This window comes from Rhipicephalus microplus, unplaced genomic scaffold (assembly GCF_043290135.1).
Source record: "Rhipicephalus microplus isolate Deutch F79 unplaced genomic scaffold, USDA_Rmic scaffold_454, whole genome shotgun sequence".
In the NCBI taxonomy this organism is placed as follows: Eukaryota; Metazoa; Arthropoda; class Arachnida; order Ixodida; family Ixodidae; genus Rhipicephalus; species Rhipicephalus microplus.
Window position 1 is genome coordinate 50,238 of NW_027465018.1, and position 4,763 is coordinate 55,000.

General features: G+C 57.5%; 2 non-coding genes across 2 annotated transcripts; both read left to right on the plus strand.

Moving 5' to 3' along the window:
- The first annotated feature begins 736 nt into the window (after positions 1-736).
- On the plus strand, positions 737-2,552 carry LOC142794544 (small subunit ribosomal RNA). The gene has a single exon (XR_012892431.1). It is a non-coding gene; the product is annotated as a small subunit ribosomal RNA (ribosomal RNA).
- Positions 2,553-4,271: 1,719 nt separating this feature from the next.
- LOC142794550 (5.8S ribosomal RNA) lies at positions 4,272-4,424 on the plus strand. Its single transcript, XR_012892436.1, has one exon. It is a non-coding gene; the product is annotated as a 5.8S ribosomal RNA (ribosomal RNA).
- The last annotated feature ends 339 nt before the right edge of the window (positions 4,425-4,763 follow it).

Sequence of the window (4,763 nt, forward strand, 5' to 3'; positions counted from 1 at the left end):
GCCGTATCCTCGGTGGGAATTTCGTGAGTAGGGTCGCAAATTCTACGACCTCGGCGGGTTTGAGAGCGACGTAGACTTGTGGCACGCTCAACATGCCACACGTTTCGGGGCACACCCGCGGTGAAATTTTCTCGAGTACGCTCGTATTAGGGCCCAAGGAGGTCTGGGTACTTATCGCTGCTATTATGTGGGGGTTCTCGTGAGCGGCGTACGCGAAAGCGACCGGGTGTCTGATATGCGGCGGGCTTCGGCCTCGTCAAGCGTGTCCTCGGGTCTGCTCCAGGGGAATCCACGGCAGTCGTCTGCAGCCTCATCCGCTTGATGCGTTAGGGGCTGGTTGTCGGACGGTGCCGTTTTACCACGATATCGAGGTGTGTTCCGTGTCGTCCTCGGGCGATTCAGATGCGAAAGCGCCGAAGACGCGGGCGTGACCCGTCGTCTGGCGGCTTTGCAGTCTCGGCTCCGTTGCTAGTTCCGGCCGGTCCACCGACAGTGCAGCGGGCTTGGGCAACCCGCACGGCGCGACCGAGTCGATGCAACGAAAAAGAGCGAGCATGAACGTGCTTCTTGCCGCACGGCTCCCACTCGTCTTTCGGGAAGGTTGTGCCGTAGCGAGCTCGAACGCCGTCATCTCGGAGTGCAAAATAAGCGTGTTGGGGCGCCTGAAGGTGGCCTCCGCCGCACACAGACTGCGTCCGGCCCGCCGAGGGCGAGGACGGACGCGCAGTCGAACGATTACCTGGTTGATCCTGCCAGTAATCATATGCTTGTCTCAAAGATTAAGCCATGCATGTCTAAGTACATGCGAAATAAGGCGAAACCGCGAATGGCTCATTAAATCAGTTATGGTTCCTTAGATCGTTTCTTCCTACTTGGATAACTGTGGCAATTCTAGAGCTAATACATGCAGTGAGCCTGGAGCCCTTTGGGTAACGGGTGCTTTTATTAGACCAAGATCGATCGGGTTTTCGGCCCGTATTGTGTGGTGACTCTGGATAACTTTGTGCTGATCGCATGGCCACGAGCCGGCGACGTTTCTTTCAGTGTCTGCCTTATCAACTTTCGATGGTAGGTTACTTGCTTACCATGGTTGTTACGGGTAACGGAGAATCAGGTTCGATTCCGGAGAGGGAGCCTGAGAAACGGCTACCACATCCAAGGAGGCAGCAGGCGCGCAAATTACCCACTCCCGGCACGGGGAGGTAGTGACGAAAAATAACAATACGGGACTCTTTTGAGGCCCCGTAATTGAAATGAGTACACTCTAAATCCTTTAACGAGGATCAATTGGAGGGCAAGTCTGGTGCCAGCAGCCGCGGTAATTCCAGCTCCAATAGCGTATACTAAAGCTGCTGCGGTTAAAAAGCTCGTAGTTGGATCTCAGTTCCAGACGAGTAGTGCATCTACCCGATGCGACGGCTCGGACTGAACATCATGCCGGTTCTTTCTTGGTGCACTTCATTGTGTGCCTCGAGATGGCCGGTGCTTTTACTTTGAAAAAATTAGAGTGCTCAACGCAGGCGAGTCGCCTGAATAAACTTGCATGGAATAATAGAACAAGACCTCGTTTCTGTTCTGTTGGTTTTTGGAATACGAGGTAATGATTAAGAGGGACGGACGGGGGCATTCGTATTGCGGCGCTAGAGGTGGAAATTCTTGACCGTCGCAAGACGAACTACTGCGAAAGCATTTGCCAAGAATGTTTTCATTGATCAAGAACGAAAGTCAGAGGTTCGAAGGCGATCAGACAGATACCGCCCTAGTTCTGACCATAAACGATGCCAACCAGCGATCCGCCTGAGTTACTCAAATGACTCGGCGGGCAGCTTCCGGGAAACCAAAGTATTTGGGTTCCGGGGGAAGTATGGTTGCAAAGCTGAAACTTAAAGGAATTGACGGAAGGGCACCACCAGGAGTGGAGCCTGCGGCTTAATTTGACTCAACACGGGAAAACTTACCCGGCCCGGACACTGGGAGGATTGACAGATTGAGAGCTCTTTCTTGATTCGGTGGATGGTGGTGCATGGCCGTTCTTAGTTGGTGGAGCGATTTGTCTGGTTAATTCCGATAACGAACGAGACTCTAGCCTATTAAATAGGTGCGGGGTTCCCAGCACCTTACAACCTTCTTAGAGGGACAAGCGGCTCCTAGCCGCACGAAACAGAGCAATAACAGGTCTGTGATGCCCTTAGATGTCCGGGGCCGCACGCGCGCTACACTGAAGGAAGCAGCGTGTCTTTATCCCTGTCTGAAAAGACTGGGTAACCCGTGGAACTTCTTTCGTGATTGGGATAGGGGCTTGCAATTGTTCCCCTTGAACGAGGAATTCCCAGTAAGCGCGAGTCATAAGCTCGCGTTGATTACGTCCCTGCCCTTTGTACACACCGCCCGTCGCTACTACCGATTGAATGATTTAGTGAGGTCTTCGGACCGATGTCCGGCGCGGCCTTTCGGTTGCGCCGGTCTGTTGGAAAGATGACCAAACTTGATCATTTAGAGGAAGTAAAAGTCGTAACAAGGTTTCCGTAGGTGAACCTGCGGAAGGATCATTAACGGATTGTGAAGGGTGAGCGCCTCAGCTGCGTCTGCGCCCGACACTTTCTGCCGCTGACCCCGTTTGGACGCGGGGTCGGCTTTTCCCCACGGGGCTGCCTGAATGTGGAGCGGCACCCCGTGACAAATTGTTGCGCCCAGCGGACGCCAACACCGCGACCTTGGACGGTCGGCCAGGTGGCGGACGCGGGTACAAACGGCGCAACGCACTCATAGGTCGGCTTTCGACCCGCCACTGCACCGTGGCTCGAAGCGCTCGAAATGCGCGACCCGACCGCTGCGGGACCGCCTAGTACTGTAAACAGGAGCGGCGGAGCGCGAACGGCGAGTCGTGGTTACGTCGGTAGAAGGCGAGGCTGCGCGTTCCCGAAACGCCAGCCGAGTGCCCTCCCGACCGTTCGAGCGTGCAAGAACGAGACCCGACAATCGCGCGGCGACTGCCAAGTACGAGAGGAACGGCACAAGCGTCGGCGGTCGGTCAAGGAACTGGCGATGTGACGGGTCCGCTGTGCACCAGTGCATACCGTCCCGCCGTCCGCGGCAAGCGCCTCCGCGTCCTCGGGTGACGGAGGCTGCCGGTCGGTTCTTGCAGGCGAGGGATCTCGCTGGCACCGGTTCGCGTTGACGCGCGGCCGGTCATGGCACGGCGATGCGACGGCCGAGGTGCGCAGTACTCGATGGAGGAACCGCACGCTCCGATGACCGTCCCGCCCTCCGCGGCGTATGCGTACCGACCGTAATGGTTGCAGCAGCGCCGGCCGGCTTTTGAATTCGCCACACGAAACACGGTGCGAGATCGCGGTTAGGGGAGCGTCGACGTTGCCAGGCGTTTTGCTTGCTGCCGAGGGAAAGGCGGCACGGCCACGTCGCGCTCGTCGCGATTAGCGGGTCTGCGCGCTTTGGGAAGGTGCCGCAACGACTTGCCGAAAGAGGAAGCACGGAAGAACGAGGGACTTGGACGTCCCGACAATTGAACGCACTTGCGGCCAGGCCCTTGCTGGCTTCGTTCTTCCGCCTCGAGTAGGCTCGTACGCGGCTCCGGCGCCGAAAGTGGTCCTTGGCACCGACTTCGGTGGACGTGGGAAGTGCCGCGCAAGTACGGCGCGCCTGGCTCCACCTGTTGGCTAAAGTAGGCAGCCGGATCGCCATTTTGGTGTGCGGTGGCAAACCGTGGATGCGAAAAAAGCTTGTGCGATTTCGTGGAACAAAAAGCGGGGGTCCCCCTTTTTATGCGGAGGAGACCGACCCGCCCGCCGTGGTGAACCGCGACGCCACGGTAAAAACGGGAGAGGCTTGTCGATGGGACCGTGCATCCCGCGCTCCACGGAGGCCGGGAGGCGGCCGCCCGAGGAAATGTGTAGCCGTCGAGGCCCGCATCTGCGTGCACTCTTATCCAAATGGGTGTACCGCAGGCATTTTCTGGTTAGGCGGGCCAATGAGAGCGAGCACACAACGATACCTACGGGTCCGGCTTGGAGAACCGGCTTCGACGCCTCCCGAGTATTTATAGAGGGGTGGACCACGAAAGCACTCGCAAGTAGCGGAAGCGAAACGCCGTCCGAAACACACCGTTTGCTCGATTTGCGGCAGCCGAAAAAGGCGCGGCAGAGTTTTGGAGTCCAAGCGTGCGCTGAAAAGCGCCCTTCTTGGCCACTGTTTGGCCGAGTGCCAGAAACGTTTGGTTTTGACTGTACGGAATTGAACAAACACTTTTTCACGACTCTAAGCGGTGGATCACTCGGTTCTCGGGTCGATGAAGAACGCAGCCAGCTGCGAGACTTGGTGTGAATTGCAGGACACACTGAGCACTGATTCTTTGAACGCACATTGCGGCCTTGGGTCTTCCCTTGGCTTCGTCTGTCTGAGGGTCGGATCACATATCAAGAGAGCCTTCGGCGCACAAGGGAACGTGAGCCGTCGACTCGTTTTGACCGCGTCGGCAACACGGACAGCACGCTGAACACCTCACAGCGAGCGCCAACAGCGGCCACTCAAGGGCGAGACGGTGGCGACCGTCGTGCCAGAGCCCAACCGAAACGGGGGCGACCGACTGCATTGAGGATGTGGCACCTCGTTGAGACCGCCGCAGGACTTCGAGTCGGAAGGAAGCCTGCAGGGAAAGTGCGGTCGAGGTTGCGTACTCCTCTCTGCGACCGGGCGCGCAAGAGCTGCGAGAGCCACGGACGCGCAACTTTAACGCACGGTAAACA